General features: G+C 43.4%; 1 long non-coding RNA gene across 1 annotated transcript; it reads right to left on the bottom strand.

Annotated features, from left to right (window-relative positions):
• Nucleotides 1-9,903: 9,903 nt before the first annotated feature.
• LOC141084692 (uncharacterized) lies at nt 9,904-17,482 on the bottom strand. The gene is made up of 3 exons (XR_012231084.1): nt 17,110-17,482; nt 12,624-12,747; nt 9,904-11,381 (listed from the first exon to the last, which is right to left on the bottom strand). It is a non-coding gene; the product is annotated as an uncharacterized lncRNA (long non-coding RNA).
• Between the last annotated feature and the right edge of the window lie 798 nt (nt 17,483-18,280).

Genomic DNA, 18,280 nt, shown 5'->3' with positions numbered 1-18,280 from the left:
CCCAGGAACTACTGGTTCAACAAACCTCTTCAACAAGGACTTATGAAACACATTATGGATTTTAAATGTGACAGGAAGAGCCAAACAAAAAGAGACCGGATTAATAATCTCCAGAATCTTGTAAGGTCCAATAAATCTAGGCTTAAACTTAGGAGAAGCCACCTTCATAGCGATATTTTTTGATGATAACCAAACCATATCACCAACCTTAAACTGGGGACCAATGGTCCTATGTCGGTTGGAAAACCGCTGGGCCTTTTCCTGGGAGAGAGATAACTTATCCACCACTTGGTCCCAGATCTAGTGCATTCTCTCCACCACAGTGTCAACACCTGGGCAGGCAGAAGGCTCCACCTGCCCTGAAGAAAATCGAGGATGAAACCCAAAGTTACAAAACAAAGGTGACATCAAAGTGGCAGAACTAGCTCTATTATTTAAAGCAAATTCGGCCAAGGGCAAAAATGAAACCCAATCATCCTGATCAGCGGAAATAAAACATCTCAAATACGACTCCAAGGTCTGGTTTGTTCTCTCCGTCTGCCCATTGGTCTGAGGGTGAAAAGCCGAGGAGAAGGACAACTGAATTCCCAGCTTGGAACAGAAAGTCCTCCAAAATCTAGACATAAACTGAACTCCTCTGTCAGATACAATGTTCTCAGGAATCCCGTGCAAGCGAACCACCTGTTGCAAAAACAGGGGCACCAACTCAGAGGAAGATGGCAACTTAGGGAGTGGTACAAGATAAACCATCTTAGAGAACCTATCACAAATCACCCAAATAACAGTCATTCTCTGAGAGACAGGCATATCAGAGATGAAATCCATTGAACTATGGGTCCATGGCCTCCTGGGGACCGGCAAAGGCATCAACAACCCACTAGAGCGAGAACAAGGTTTAGACCGGGAGCAAATCCCACAGGACTGCACAAAATTCCTGACATCACGAGACAAGGCGGGCCACCAAAAAGACTGACTCACCAGATCTCTAGTACCAAAAATACCTGGATGACCAGCCAATGCAGAGCAATGAACTTCAGACATCACTCTCTTCTTCCACTGGTCAGGAACATACAACTTCCCACTGGGACAACGCTCAGGTTTGTCCTCCTGGAACTCTTCCAGAGCACGTCTCAAATCGGGCGAGATGGCAGAAAGAACTACCCCTTCCCCTAAGATGGTAGCAGGCTTGGTCACCACAGGAGAATCAGCAAAGAAGCTCCTAGAGAGAGCGTCAGCCTTGACATTCTTAGTGCCAGGAAGAAAAGAGACCACAAAATCAAAACGTGTAAAAAAACAAGGCCCACCTAGCCTATCTAGGATTCAAGCGTTTGGCCGACTCCAGGTAAATCAAATTCTTGTGGTCAGTGAGGACCACGACTTGATGTTTAGCTCCCTCCAACCAATGTCTCCACTCCTCAAATGCCCATTTTATGGCTAACAGTTCCCGATTCCCCACATCATAGTTACGTTCAGATGGAGAGAACTTTCGGGAAAGGAAAGCACAGGGATTCATTTTAGATGTTACAGGATCCTTTTGGGACAAAACAGCTCCTGCACCAATCTCAGAAGCGTCCACCTCTACCTGGAGCAGGAGTGAGACATCAGGTTGCCGCAAAACCGGGGCAGAAGTGAATCTTTGCTTCAGCTCCTGAAAGGAAGAAACAGCCTCCGGAGACTCATTCAACACATCAGCACCCTTCTTAGTCAGATCAGTCAATGGCTTGGCAATACTAGAAAATTTTGCTATAAATTTCCGATAAAAATTAGCAAAACCCAAAAACTTCTGGAGGGCCTTCAAAGAAGTGGGCTGAACCCAATCATAAATGGCCTGTACCTTGGCCGGGTCCATTTCAATAGTTGACGGAGACAAAATAAATCCCAAAAAAGAAATCCTCTGTACCCGAAAAAGGCATTTCGATCCTTTGACATACAGGGAATTCTCCCTCAAGATCCGGAACACAGTCCGAACATGTTCCACATGAGAATCCCAATCCTTGGAGAAGATCAAAATATCATCCAGATAGATAATCAAAAATTTATCCACCAAGTCTCGGAAAATATCGTTCATGAAGCACTGGAAGACAGAAGGGGCATTAGTGAGCCCAAAAGGCATCACCAGGTACTCAAAATGTCCCTCCAGAGTATTAAATGCCGTCTTCCATTCATCCCCATGCTTAATGCGAATAAGATTATACGCCCCCCTGAGGTCAAGCTTGGTAAAACAGCAAGCACCTTTAACTCTGGAGAATAGATCAGAAATCAGGGGTAACGGATACTGATATTTAATAGTAATTTTGTTGAGGGCACGATAATCAATACAAGGCCTTAATGAACCATCCTTTTTGCCCACGAAAAAAAACCAGCACCGAAGGGTGAAGAGGATGGTCTAATATGACCCTTCTCCAACGCCTCCTTAATATAGGATCGCATAGCCTCGTGCTGGGGTACAGATAAATTGAAGAGCCGACCCTTGGGAAATTTACACCCCGGGCTCAGTTCAATTGCACAGTCATAACTCCTATGAGGAGGCAAAGACGCAGACTCATTCTCACTAAATACATCATAAAAATCCGCCAAATAGTCAGGAACATCATGCGACTGAGGTGAGGTGGAAAAAACCGGAGCCTCACTAAGGCCACACCGACAACCCCAACTCACCACAGATAAAGATTTCCAATCCAAAACTGGATTATGAATTTGCAACCAGGGAAACCCCAGAACAATGGTATCATGCAAATTATGCAACACCAAAAATCTGCAATTTTCTTGATGGTCTGGGGCGACCCGCATTACTACCTGGGTCCAAAACTGAGGTTTATTTTTCGCCAAAGGAGTAGCATCAATCCCCCTCAAAGGGATAGGCGTCCGCAGAGGTGTCATCGGAAATCCACAACGTTTAGCAAAATCCAAGTCCATTAGGTTCAGGGCTGCTCCCGAATCCACAAAAGCCTTGGCGGAAAATGTGGACAGGGAGCAGATCAGAGTAATAGCCAGAAGAAACTTAGGTTGAACACCCCCAACAGAAAACGTGTGTGTAAAACGTTTCTCTCGTTTAGGACAGACAGAAATAATATGCGAGGCATCTCCACAAAAAAAAACACAGCTCATTACGCCTTCTGAACTCCTGACGTTGCTCCCTGGACAAAACTCTTGACAAAACATTGCATAGGTTCAGACACTTGTTCAACAGGTGGCAACACCTCTCGTGCAGTCCTGCGTTCACGTAAATGCCGATCAACCTGAATGGCTAATGACATAGAATCGTAAAGACCAGAGGGAACAGGAAATCCCACCATAGTATCTTTTACGGCTTCTGACAAACCCTTCCGAAAGAGAGCTGCCAAGGCATTATCATTCCAGGTAGTAAGGACCGCCCACTTTCGGAATTTTTGACAGTACAATTCTGCAGAATCTCGACCCTGGCTCAATGCCAACAGGGTCTTTTCAGCCTGATCAATAGCAATAGGTTCATCATACAACAACCCCAAGGCTTGAAAAAATGCGTTCACATTAGTCAGAATAGTATCATCTGGTTTCAAAGAAAACGCCCAATCCTGGGGATCACCACGCAGCAAAGAGATGACAATTTTAACCTGCTGCGCGGAGCTCCCTGACGAGTTAGGCTTCAAGGCAAAAAATAATTTACAATTATTTTTGAAATTCAAAAATTTAGATGGATCCCCAAAAAACACATCAGGAGTAGGGATCTTTGGTTCAGCAGCATGTGAATGAGCAAGGTAGGCGGAAATTCCCCGCACTTCCGCAGCGAGCTGCTCCACACGATCAGACAATTGCTTTATCTCCATTGAGAGAAAAAAAATTCCCCCTACGGCCTCAGAGATATAGAGGAAAAAATATACACACTTTTTATTTTTTTTTATTTTTTAATTCTTTCCTGCTATTGAGTATCCTAGGATCTGCGGTATGGCTGGTGATTCTGTTAAAATGAGTGAGTCACCGTAGGAGGCAAAAACAGAAATACTAGCTAAGTCCAGAAAAACAGAGAAGTTGGCAGCTATCGGATTACAGACCCCTGAACCTATCAACAACAACAAGCAGTAGCCGTGGGGGGTTCCTACGATGCCCTAGACCCCTCAATCACAGCCGGAGAACTACATAGGCCTAAAGACAGAAAGGGAAATCTAAACTGCCCCAGAGCAGACCCCAAAGCAATAGGCAGCCCCCAACATATAATGACGGTGAAGCAAGATGAAAAAACACTCACACAGATAGAAAGATAGGCTGAGCAAAAGATGGGGCCCAAGCTAACTACATAGGACAGGATAGAAAAGCTGCTGTCTGTAATCCGCCAAAACCCTATCAAAACAAGAGCCAACAGCTGATAGGGAAAAAAGCCCTGAAGACGCTAGGCTTCAAAAAGACTATATCAGCACTCAGGTATCTTCTGAAGACAGAGCAAAAAGAAATTCAGCACACCCCAGCAGGGAATGGCAGAAATCAAGAAAAGCAAGGAAAAACAAAACCAAAACACAAATGCAAAAGGCAGAGCAGAAAACTTAGCTTTTGAGGAGCAGGAATCAGACTGGTCTCCTAGAATCCCTCAGAGAGATCACCAGCAAGGCAGAAGGGCGTCGGCTGCCTTATATCTAGTCAGCAATTCCCGTCACCCAGTCATCATCATCCTGCCCAGATGCTTGGTAATCAGCCTCACTACCTTCCTACACCAGAAGAGGGAGTTCATCAGACCTCAATGGTGAAGGGGAAAATGAACTCACAACACTGGTGTACTTGCAAACAGCCCAACTGCTGAACTCTCGCCAAGCCAGGTGGTCACTTCTCCCGTTTTCGCTTCACCCTGCACTATCTGTCCGGTGAGAAGAACATCCAGGCTGATGCCCTCTCTCGCTCGGTGGTGTCAGCGGAGGAGGAGGCAGAGCCTCAACTAATCGTCCCCTCCGAGAGTCTGAGGACCGTGTCCCCGGTCGCTCTTGAGTCAGCGCCGCCGGGCAAGACCTTTGTTCCTCCCCGCCTGCAGCCAGAGGTTCTCTCATGGGCTCACGCATCTTGGGTGGGCGGTCACTTTGGAACGAGGCGGACCACGGAACTCCTGGCAAGGACTTATTGGTGGCCGCATATGGCTTGGGACGCGAGAGAATACATTCAGGCATGCATCTCCTGTGCTCGGTACATGTCCTCTTGGCAGAGACCGGCTGGGTTACTTTGCCCCTTGCCGGTGGCAGACAGACCCTGGGAGATGGTCGGCCTGCCCAAATCCAGCGGCAGCACGGTCATCTGGGTGGTCACTGATCATTTTTCTAAAATGGTGCATCTGGTGCCACTCGCGCGGCTGCCTTCTGCTCGAGGTCTTGCTGCGCTGTTAATTAAGCACGTATTTCGTTTGCACAGTATGCCGGACAAGATTGTTAGTGATCGGGGTCCTCAGTTCGCGTCTCGGTTTTGGAGGGAGCTCTGCAGTCTGCTCAGCATCAAGCTAAATTTGTCTTCCGCCTATCACCCCGAGACAAACGGTTTGGTTGAGAGAGCTAACCAAACTCTGGTCACATACCTGCGACATTTTGTCTCGGCCAGGCAGGATGACTGGGCATCCTTACTACTGTGGGCAGAATTTGCCCTGAATAACGTAGTAGCCGATTCCACCGACCAGACTCCGTTCCTCCTTAATTACGGCCAGCATCCGCGCGTCCCTGTGCCGATGCCAGTGTCTTCCACTGATTCCAGGGTGGCAGACTGGGCAGTGGAGGCTCACGACATTTGGGACCGCACTCAGGATGCCATTCGGGCTTCTAAGGAATGAATGAGGGCGTCCGCCAACACGCATCGGCGTCCCGCTCTGACTTTTGCCCCTGGCGACTTGGTGAGGCTGCGGGCCGAGTCCACTAAGTTTACGCCGCGCTACATTGGTCCCTTCAAGGTCCTGAAGCAGGTCAATCCTGTGGTCTATCGCCTGGCCCTTCCCCCCCACTTGGCCATTTCTGACACCTTTCACGTGTCCCTCCTTAAGCCTGCTCACTTGTCCCAGTTTTCCGAGTCATCTGCAGGGACATCCGACCTGTCTTCGGACGAGTTCTAGGTCAACGCCATCGTGGGATGCAGGGTAGTGCGTGGCAAAAAGTTTTATTTGGTGGACTGGAAGGGTCATAGTCCAGAGGCTCGGACCTGGGAGCCAGTGGAGAATATCCACACCCCACTCCTTATTGCGGCATTTGAGCGCAGCGAGGCTCAGGCGGGAGGTGGTCCCTAGGACGGGGGGTAATGTTAGGCGTCGGTTTTCAGGCGCTGCACAGCGGGAATCCCGAGCCTTGCTGTCAACGGTCTCCCATTCTTCTTCGGCCACAGTGGAGCCTGCTCAGCAGACTCCTCGATCCCGGCGTTCTGCTCACACCAGCAGTGTGGGCTCGGGTGCTGCTGCCAACTCTGGTCCAGTTATGACAATGCAGTCTGGTCAGCAGCAAATGACTCCAGAGTCTAAGTCCTTCCGTCGCTCCACTGAGCATGCTCGTGGGACGATCTCCCATTGGGAATCAGGAGTCACATGCTCGGGTCCTTCTCCAGTTCTGTTTGGACCATCAGGAAGGTTCCGGAAGGACATGGCTATGAAAGGTTCGCATGGCCGCCACGCCATGCGCTATGATAGACTCTGAGGCTATAGTGCTTAGTGTATGTGTGATGATGGATGTATGAGCCTGGTGACTGATGCATTATAATTCCCCCCTCCTTGGATATTACATATGAGTTAGGGTTAGGAATCAGAGTCAGCACCGTAGCTCTGACACTGCTTAGCGCCGCAGTGTGTCTCCTCATCATCCACTAGTGCCCTGGGCGTCGGCCAGCACTGGCCTCCTGGACTACTGCAGCGTCTGCCAGAGCAGCGCCGTGCGCCGTATGTGCACTCTCCAGCACCGTTGACAGGCTGGTTAGTGGTATCCGTCAGGGCGGACATTGTACCCGCTCCAAGCGGTGGTTCACATTACCGTGAACTTTGACTTTAACAGGTTGCGGTTGTTCGCTGGCTGGCGCGAACTACGTGAAGTTACAGAGTTTGTTCCTGCTAGCACCGGGTTAGTGGTTACCAACCGGTGTCCGGCTTTCCCCTACACACCTTCTCATTGTTTAGCTGCAGTTGGTCACCTCTGCACGGTGGGCCCTGGGCTGCGAACGCACCTCATATATTATTTCATCTTTATTATTTGGTGCGTTCCGCCAGCCTGTAACACCCACAATGTTAGGGGTACCGAGGAAATCATTCAACCCTTTTTTTTTTTTTTCTTAAATCTGTCATAGTGTCTGTCAGTACTACCTCTTGTGGTAGGGCATTCCACAGTCTACCTGCTCTAACTGTAAAGGACTTTTTCCTATTTAGCTGCCGGAATGGGCTTTCTTCCACCCATAATGAGTGCCCCCTGGTTCTTAGAATGGTCATATTGTGTCATGTGCAAGTCCTCTGTACTGACCACACATATATTTAGACATATAAACGAAATCTCCTCTGAAGTGTCTTTTTTTTTTTTTTAGATAAACAAGCACAACTTTTCCAACCTCTCATCATATGAGAGGCCTTCCATCCCTTGTAATAATCTAGTTGCCAGACTTTGAACTAAGTCTAACTTCTAAATATCCTTTTTAAAATGTGGAGCCCAGAACTGGTCCCATATTCTAGATGTGGCTTCACCAGTGATTTATGAAGAGATAATAATATGTTGGGATCCCGAGATTTTATCTCTATTTTTATACTTCGTAAAATCTTGTTTGCTTTTGCGGCTGCTGCTTGACATTGAGTACTGCTAGAAACAAACATTTTTGGGCCAATATACCATGATGGCACCAAAAATCATGGAGATCCAGTATGAGAATAAAATATCAAATTTTATTGAAAAAACATTAAAAATACTATAAAATTACAAAAATGCCCAGCAGGAGGCACTCAAAACATTCATGCCATTGTTTATTATAGTCACAGAGACAAATGTGAATCCTTGCACATAAGTAATTATAAATAATTTCCAACAAGAGTATAATCTCTATAAATGTAGGGAATATTCACACCACAGTATTAAAAAATATATTGAATATAAATCAGGCCCGATATATGTAACTTAATTAAATAACCTCAGTGTCAAAATAACTAAATATATCGTGGCTGAAAAACAAAAATATAAAAAATACTGTGTAGTACTAGAAACCCACATTAAATTGCACCTGAATGGTCGTGGCCCGATCTAATATATGCTGCAGGTTAAAATAAAAAGCCTCAATATCAGCAAGATTGAATAGTATCACAGCTGAAAAAGTGCTAGAGGATTGCTGCATAAAGCCTCAAAGGTTCAACATTAAGATTCAAAAAATACTGTGTGGAAGTAATCTGTGACAACACTACAGGCCACACTACAGGCCACTCACTCTGAATGTAATAGAAACCCACATTAAATTGCACCTGAATGATGGTAACCCAGTCTGATATATACTGCAGATAAAAATAACCTCAATGTCAGCACAATTGAATAATATGACAGCTGAGAAAGTACTAGAGGATTGCTGCATAAATCCACAAAGGTTATACATAAAGGGAAAAAAAAGGTAATACCTATGAAAACGCTGATACCAGGTCTCTGGTGAGTGTGAATGACGCGACCTTCTTCACCCCAACACGTGTTTCGCACTAGCTTCTTCCGGGGGCGTCCATTGAGTACTGCTACTCAGCTTACTTGTAGCCAAAATACCCAAGTGTCTTACTGAATTTTCACTTTGAGAGGGGCAAGCCCCTTACTTACGTAGCGCTCACTAATATACTAATTAGGCAAAAAGACTGCTAGGTCTTTATTTCGGTAAAACAATTTATATTTTATTAATAATGAGATAACAGAAAAAATATTTAAGCAAGTAATGACTTAGGTAACACTTTGATATGTGCGTTATAGGCACATGAATTATAGCAGCACTAGTCTAGCATTACATTGATCATCATCATCATCTATAAAATAGAGAAAAGTAAGCATCAATTCATTTTTTACCGGATATTGTAGCATCACTCCTCCCTCGGGGGACTCGACGGGTAAAGAGGCAACATCCAGTTAACACAACATCACAGAAGTTATGCGTTCATAAAGCCTTCTGGAAACGTCCCTCCCTACCAGTGAAAGTCCCCTTTGTTTTATATTGTTTATAATCAGATATCAGTTCAACCATGCGCAGTACTTTCTGCAAGTAATGCTTATATAACACGTTCATGCTTGGCGCCTGCGTGGTTAATCTTTGAGCTCGTGGCCAGCTCGTGTTACGCAGGCGCATTGTGGTTGTTTTTCACTGAAACCACCGTGTTCCTAACAGGTCATATATCGGTCAAGTTCAGCTCTTCTAAACTTGTGCTGAATTAAATGCAAAAAGTAAACAATAAGACTCATGATCACCTAATCTGGAATCTGGATACCTATCTTCTTCATGCACACACCATACATATCACATAGGTATCACAATCGGTCCTTGATCACGGGAATTATTTTCCACTTCTATAGGTCACCATCAGCACTTTTGGTCGCCTACAGAAGATTTTGTATGCCATGTAGCAATTCCATATAGATAGAAGTATTACTACAAGGACAAGCACCAACACTGGGTGAATGATCCAATTTAACATCCTTTGAGCCGAAGGAGAATGACCCATGAAAATATCATACCAATGATGAGAAGTGGCATCAGCAATTGCCGAACCCATTTTAACAATTTTCCCTGCCACTATGGTGGTACTAACAACATGATATTGTATTGTTTTATTTAACATTTGAATTATTCTACTCCCTTCTTCAGATGTCTCCATAATATTCCTGAGCCGGGTCATATTCAATTCCCAGTTGTTTACCTGCAACTTGGTCGGTTGCCACTGCACTTTTTCCTGTACCTCCCAGTCATGAGTGAGATGGAAGGTTTGGTCTTCCCACTGTAAAGCGGAAACATTCTGTAAACACCCCACATAAGGAACTTTCATCCCAGGAACAATAGGGACATCAGTTATTACACAAATTTCTTGTGAACCTATCTCCACCAACATCTTGTAGGATATTGGTAGAATGGTGAACTCACAAATATTCACAGTCTCTTGTAGCAAACATGGTTCATATACAGCAGAATGCAACCTACAAATTTTACCTTCTAATGTGTCTTCACATAAGCTTAAATCATGCGTGCGATTATTGTCATCAATGTATAAACCATTCATTTTAGGCATCCACAACCATTGATCCCCTGGGGGTCCCAATAATAGTGGTAAAACTACATATCTACACATTACTTGGTGGTTGGTTACATTATATATATTCAATATCCCTTGACATACTGTGTCATTGCAAACCATTTTGGGAGCTTCAATTTTAAACCATGAAACTCCAGGGATTGTGTTATTAAACATAGTCCTCCATACCCATTCATTTCCTGTCATAAGACGAGTCTGCATTGTTGCCTTCTGCTGCATCTGATAAATAGCCTGCATTGTACACATAGTCCAATTAAGAATCGCACTAATATTTGATCCTTCCTTGAATATAAAAGAATTTGAAATATTCTGCATATCTAGTAAAAATTTATCTGCTTGCCAAGCTTGTGTCAGTGGGTGCCATATTGTAGGCATCCATTTACCTTGTAAAGTTAAAACATCTTGTATTCCTGCACCTGCTTTAATCATGCGATTTGCTAGAGTTTCAATATCAAAAGAATTCAAAGTCCCAGTAACAGTTCCCACTCCCCCCAGCAACGTATGCCCTTTTTTGTCTTATAGGGCAGAGAACATTAGATGGAAATATCACTATAGCTGTTACTACAGTCTTTTGTGATTGAGTTCCAGTCTTTACACAGGACGAGGGGATCCTCTTCATATGTCCCGTATCCGTTTTTGACGAATTCATATTAACAAACGTTATACTTTGTGCCCAAGTACTTCTATTTGTTATACTAGTAGCATTATGGCAAAGTAAAGTCTGTAGGACACTAATATTGAATACTAATTCTGTTCCACTTCCAATGGTGGGGGTGCAGTTCTTATAGATCCGTGTTTGTTGAGTTGAAGACAAAGACTCAAAACCCCCACCGGCGTTACAACATGTTAAGTTCACCTTAGCGGTAATATTCACAGTTCCGTGCATATTGTGTAACATATATGCTACTTGAAATGAGGTGGTCCCACGGGGGCCTATCCATACATATCCTTCCACTGTTACATTAGCTATGTTACAGTTCTGTCCTTCTGGGCAAATAAAATCCTCTTGTTTTCGTTCTTTTGTGCTTTTCTTCCACAACCACCTTATCCGACTGGTGTTTTGACTTTGGATTTGAGTACCCGGTGTTCATCCTTCAACTTTCACCAAACACTCGCTTCCAAGGATTCCAATAATTCCACATATTCCCAGAAATATCTGTTAGGGGAAAAAAAAAAAACAAAGCATGATTTTATTCACGCAAATAACATCATTTTTTTTTTTCCCTGGGGAACATATTCCCATTTCTCCACTCCTGGTCTCATGATTAGCAAAGTACGATCCTTGCCCACAGCAATGACTTCAGCCGCCGATGGCTGAAATGGCCCAAATTCTAGCTCCTACATTGGTCACATCTGATGACCCGAATGCTTTATCCCCCCGTAAGGAGAGTTCTAGTGGAGCTTGTCCTTCGATGGCTTGATCTAAACTAATAGGTATTACCAACATTTGAGCCATTTTCTGTCCTTTAGAGATAACTAGCAGCTCTTGTCTTAGATTGGACATAATAACTTTAATTTCTCCTTGATAATCAGCATCAATTACTCCTCCCACCACTATGGCCCCTCTTAAAGCAAAACTAGACTGAGTTGCCAACTGACCATAATGTCCTTTAGGCATTTGACATCCCAATCCTGTTAGTATAGGAACAGTCTTACCTGGAGGTACAATAGTCACTTCTATTGCACTGAAATCCAATCCCGCAGATAGGGGAGTTGCTCTTTCAGGAATTTTAGCCTCTTGATTCATCTTCCACCAAGTAATTGTATGTACAATATGAGTTTCGTGTATGGTAAGGTTGGGTGTCAGCATTCTCATCAATGGTGTCATGGAATCAGTAATTGGCCTATTGTTGATAATTTGTAAAGCCTAACTTAGATTATCTCTCCACTGGCCATATCCTCCTTCCATATTGTGTATCTTTTTCAGAGTAGACTTCAAGAGTCCATTCATCCTTTCCACTAACCCTGCAACTTGGGGATAAGTAAGGCATATGATATACCCATTGGACATTATGCTCATTAGCATAATCCTTTATCTGTTGACCAGTGAAGTGTGACCCATTGTCAGTCTGTATCTGCAGTGGAACACCATAGTATTGTGTGATAATCTCCAGAGTACGTAATGTGCTCCATTGTGTGGCAGCTTTGCAAGGGAATCCTATCATGAGTCCTGAGTAGGTGTCTACCACTGTGCAGACATATTTGCATCCCCTACTCTCAGTAAGTGGACCAATAAAATCCATTTGCCAAATTTGAGCTGGTAATTGCCCTCGAGCTATGTGTCCCATTACTGTATGTGGAACTTCCCTTCTTTGTGAATGTTGACATACTGGACACTGTGCAATGACTTGTTTTATAATGTCCATGGTTAGTGGAACACCTCTTTCTAGGGGCCCACCTGTAAGTGGCTTTTTCTCCAAGGTGTCCACTCTTGTTGTGCGCCCAAACAGCTGTACCTTGCAGCCATTTTTCTTTTTCTTGATCAACCTCAGAAGTCTGTCTAATAGCGGCGGCTTTATCTGCTTCAGAATTAAACAAACGATCAAGTGAGTCAGCAGGCATATGTGCATCAACATGAAAAACAGTAGTAAGTGTGATTTGAACCATTTCTTCTATAAATTCCCACACCTCTTTTCCCCACACTTCCTTACCATGTATTAACCAACCATATTTCTTCCATCCCATCATCCAAGTTGCAAGACCATTAGCCACAGACCACGAGTCTGTGAAAAGGTGACACTCCTTCCCTTGTTCAAAACTCAATGCCAGAAAGATAGCATATAATTCTGCATATTGGCTACTTTTACCGTGACCTTCCATAACCAAATGTTTTTCTAGTTTCGGGTTATAAGCCACACCCTTCCAGTGTCGCTTTCCATTGACATATCGAGCTGACCCATCAGTGAACCAAGCATGTTGCTGTTGTTGTTCTGTTAAATCTTCATAAGATTTTCCCCATTTTACAGGGGACTCTTCCCGGACAGTTGGTTTCACAGGGGATTTGATTTCTTCCCCTATTTCGGCTATTTTCTCATGGAGGGAGGCGATCCCGCCTTCTCCTTTCTTTGCTCTTTCAGAAATGTACCATTTCCATTTTATGATACTTTGTTCCTATGCATATCCTACCCTATTGGTTTTAGGGTTAGACAATACCCATTGCATTATAGGTATTGCTGGTCTTAATAAGACTTCATGTCCTAAAGTTAGCTGTTCTGTTTCTACCAATGCCCAATAACAAGCTAGCAATTGTTGTTCTAATGGAGTATACTTTTCTCCAGCATCAGGGAGTTTTCGATTCCAAAATCCTAAGGGGACTCTTTTTCCCCCTTGTTTTTGCCATAATGACCAATTTGCATACATATTTTGTACTGATACATGCAATTCTACACTCCCCGCTGTCATTGGCCATAAATCTACAGCTTGCTGGATGGCCTCTTTTACCATTTCAAAGGCGGTTTGTTGTTCTTCCCCCCAATGAAATTCATATTTCTTCCTCGTAACTTTATACAAAGGGGACAGCATCTGTCCTAAATGAGGTATATGCTGTCTCCAAAATCCAAATAGCCCAATATAAGATTGAGTCTCTTGCTTAGACTTTGAGAGTAGGGAAATTAATAACACAGGTCAACGAAAAAAATTTTTTTTTCTGGTGTCCAAAATATTTTAATGAATTTGGGGTATTTTTGGGGTGCTGATTCTGAATATGTCATCAGTTTTGCCAGATTGGCTCAAGTTTTTGAGATTTTTGGTATCTTATTTATAGCACTTGTTGGTAAATGCGACGCATCATCTCATTAATTTCTTTGGATTAGTACTTGAACTGAGCAGTTCTCAATATAGTTTTGTGTTAATTAGTGTTCTAAAAGTTTGTTCATAGCTTGATTTTTGCACTAACTTTATGTTGTTGTCTGTTTTCCAGTGAAAAGCATGAACTCATCATGAAGAAGTTGTCTTAACGATCCAGACTCATTCTGTTACATTTGTGGTGAATATACACTGCCAAAACATAGAAGAAACATAACACACTTCGTAAAAAAAGTGTATTTTGCCTATTTTGGGGTTATGCTTGGGGACCAAGACAAGTTTTGGGCACCACACATAGTGTGCAAAGCATGTATCGAATTATTACGAAAATGGAGCAAAGGACAAAGAAAAAGCTTCAAATTTGGTGTTCCAATGGTGTGGAGAGAGCCAAAAAATCATCATGATGACTGTTATTTCTGTGCAGTGCAAGTGCAAGGATTCAATAAGCATAAGAAACGAAAATGGGAGTAACATGGAATCTGCAAGAAGGCCTGTCCCTCATTGTGAAGATGTGCCTGTACCTGTGTTTACCATAAATAACAGTCATCATGATGATTTTTTGGCTCTCTCCACACCATTGGAACACCAAATTTGAAGCTTTTTCTTTGTCCTTTGCTCCATTTTCGTAATAATTCGATACATGCTTTGCACACTATGTGTGGTGCCCAAAACTTGTCTTGGTCCCCAAGCATAACCCCAAAATAGGCAAAATACACTTTTTTTACGAAGTCTGTTATGTTTCTTCTATGTTTTGGCAGTGTATATTCACCACAAATGTAACAGAATGAGTCTGGATCGTTAAGACAACTTCTTCATGATGAGTTCATGCTTTTCACTGGAAAACAGACAACAACATAAAGTTAGTGCAAAAATCAAGCTATGAACAAACTTTTAGAACACTAATTAACACAAAACTATATTGAGAACTGCTCAGTTCAAGTACTAATCCAAAGAAATTAATGAGATGATGCGTCGCATTTACCAACAAGTGCTATAAATAAGATACCAAAAATCTCAAAAACTTGAGCCAATCTGGCAAAACTGATGACATATTCAGAATCAGCACCCCAAAAATACCCTAAATTCGATGAAATATCTTTGGCACCAAAAATGCTGTTGACCAGTGTAATCTTCTGTTTTAGTTTTGGTAAAATTTCCCTATGTCCTTTATTCCATTGTATTCCAAGAAATTTTACAACTTGAGCCGGTCCTTGGACCTTTGCTTCATTTATTTCCCATCCTTCGCTCCTCATATGCACCAAAAGTTTTTCCAATTGTGATTTCACTGCCTGCTCCTCATTTCCTTGTATCATTATATCATCAATATAGTGTGAGATTTGCATATCTGAGGGCAAGGAGAACTGATCTAGATGTTCTGCCACCGTCCGGTGACAAATAGTAGGGCTATGAAGCCATCCTTGAGGCAATCTGGTCATGGTATACTGTCGGCCTAACCAGGTAAAAGCAAATTGATCCTGCGCCTTTTTCCTCTATTGGAATTGTAAAGAAGGCATTAGCCAAATCAATCACTGCATACCAAGTTCCATTATGACTCTGTATATTTTCTATTATAGTGATAGTATCTGGCACTGCAGCTGTTAATGGAGGGGTACATTTGTTCAGTTCCCTGTAATCCACTGTCATACGCCAGGAGCCATCACTCTTTTTAACTGGCCAGACTGGATTATTCCATGCAGTAGTAGTGGTACGCATGACTCCTGCGTCCACCAGATTTTTAATTGTTTCAGTAATCTCTTTGTGTCCCCCTGGTATTCGATACTGTTTCATTGCCACCATTTTGGTAGCAGGAGGGATATGTACAGGGGGCATTTTTACTTTTCCTACCGTTACAGGTCTCATTTGTATTTCTACCCTTTTTACTCCAAAGGAGAATTTGCCAGCCGATAAATTTAAAGTCATTCCTTTTAAAACATCAATTCCCAATATATATTCCGGAATGGGTACTACTAAAACACGGTAATTTCTTATCGGTAGATTTCCTATTTTCAAAGCAACTTGTGTTTGTACTCCGGTGATTACCTGTCCTCCTAGTCCGGCAATTTTAATTTTTGGACCTTTGAATTTTGTGGGAATACTTTTTCTTTATCAATTTTTCCTCTTCTCTTGCGATATTTATTTTGAGCAACTATGATAGCAGCTTTCTCTGCTACACTCTAGTAATGTTCCAACTTATCTTTGAGCAGACGGGTATTGCAATCCAGCACCACTTTCTGCCCTCCTAGCTCTGCAACTTTTTGTTCCAATTGAGAGCACTTCCTCTGCATTTGTTGATTCCGCTCATGCATCGCGCGATATGCACTGAGCAGAATCCAAGTTCGTCGCCCAAGCGACACAACATCACCTGCCTTGGCGGGGACACCCCTGAGTACATTAACAACATCCCGGGTTGACTGCATCACCTGCCTTTGCAGGGAAAACCTCGAGTAACTAAACAACATCGAGGGGTTATCTGCATCACCTGCCTTTGCAGGGATCCCCATGAGTAAACCAACAACATCATGGGTTAACTGCATCCCCTGCCTTCGCAGGGAAAACAAATCCACATACGCCGTCCTAAAGACTCTACATCACCCCTGAGTACTTTAACAACATCAGTGGGTTCACTACCTTTAAGCTTACTAGACCACTGTTCCGCCAGTCCAGAACTGCTCAACTAATGTGCCAATATATTATACGGTGCCTCAGTCCAACCGGGCACATCCACTACATCCTCCTGCTTTTCCTTTCGTTTCTTAAACATATTGAAAAAGATCCTGCCGACTACGCCAATTTATGTCTTACCGAATTTTCACTTTGAGAGGGGCAAGCCCCTTACTTACGTAGCGCTCACTAATATACTAATTAGGCAAAAAGACTGCTAGGTCTTTATTTCGGTAAAACAATTTATATTTTATTAATAATGAGATAACAGAAAAAATATTTGAGCAAGTAATGACTTAGGTAACACTTTGATATGTGTGTTATAGGCACATGAATTATAGCAGCACTAGTCTAGCATTACATTGATCATCATCATCATCTATAAAATAGAGAAAAGTAAGCATCAATTTGTTTTTTACCGGATATTGTAGCATCACTCCTCCCTCGGGGGACTCGACGGGTAAAGAGGCAACATCCAGTTAACACAACATCACAGAAGTTATGCGTCCATAAAGCCTTCTGGAAACGTCCCTCCCTACCAGTGAAAGTCCCCTTTGTTTTATATTGTTTATAATCAGATATCAGTTCAACCATGCGCAGTACTTTCTGCAAGTAATGCTTATATAACACGTTCATGCTTGGCGCCTGCGTGGTTAATCTTTGAGCTCGTGGCCAGCTCGTGTTACGCAGGCGCATTGTGGTTGTTTTTCACTAAAACCACCGTGTTCCTAACAGGTCATATATCGGTCAAGTTCAGCTCTTCTAAACTTGTGCTGAATTAAATGCAAAAAGTGAACAATAAGACTCATGATCACCTAATCTGGAATCTGGATACCTATCTTCTTCATGCACACACCATACATATCACATAGGTATCACACCAAGTCCTCCTGTTCTCTAATCCCAAGTATACGCCCATTTAACCCCTTTCTGACAGATGGCGTACTATTCTGTCCAGGTGACCCAGGCCCGTATGACCGTAGACGGGATAGTACGTCATCGCGATCGGCTGCGCTCACGGGGGGAGCGCAGCTGATCGCGGCTGGGTGTCAGCTGATTATCACAGCTGACACCCGGCACTATGTGCCAGGAGTGGTCACAGACCGCTCCCGGCACATTATCCCCCGGCACACTGCGATCAAACATGATCGCAGTGTTCCGGGGCATAGGGAAGAATCGAGCAGGGAGGGGGCACCCTGCGTGCTTCCCTGAGACGCTCGGAACAACACGATGTGCTCACGTTGTTCCGAGGTCCTTCCTCCCTGCAGGCCCCCGGATCCAAGCTGGCCACGGGGGCCTTCCGGGTCCTGCAGGGAGTGGCTTCTCAGTGCCTGCTGAGAGCAGACTCTTGAGAAGCTGCCTGTCTGACACAGTGCATTGCAAAGTGTCAGATCAGCGATCTGACATTATATAGTAATGTCCACCACTGGAACTGTAAAAAAGTTTAAAAAAAAAAAATGTGTAAAAATAATTTAAAAAAAATTCATAAATAAATATTCCCTAATAGTTTTTTTGGAAATAAAAAAAAAACAATATTAGTACATATATTTAGTATCGCCGCATCCGTAACGACCCGCCCTATAAAACTGT

The sequence above is a fragment of the Dendrobates tinctorius genome, unplaced genomic scaffold, assembly GCF_039654945.1.
Source record: "Dendrobates tinctorius isolate UK_male_01 unplaced genomic scaffold, ASM3965494v1 ptg000026l, whole genome shotgun sequence".
Classification (NCBI taxonomy): domain Eukaryota; kingdom Metazoa; phylum Chordata; class Amphibia; order Anura; family Dendrobatidae; genus Dendrobates; species Dendrobates tinctorius.
This window is presented reverse-complemented; position numbering and strand designations above follow the sequence as displayed.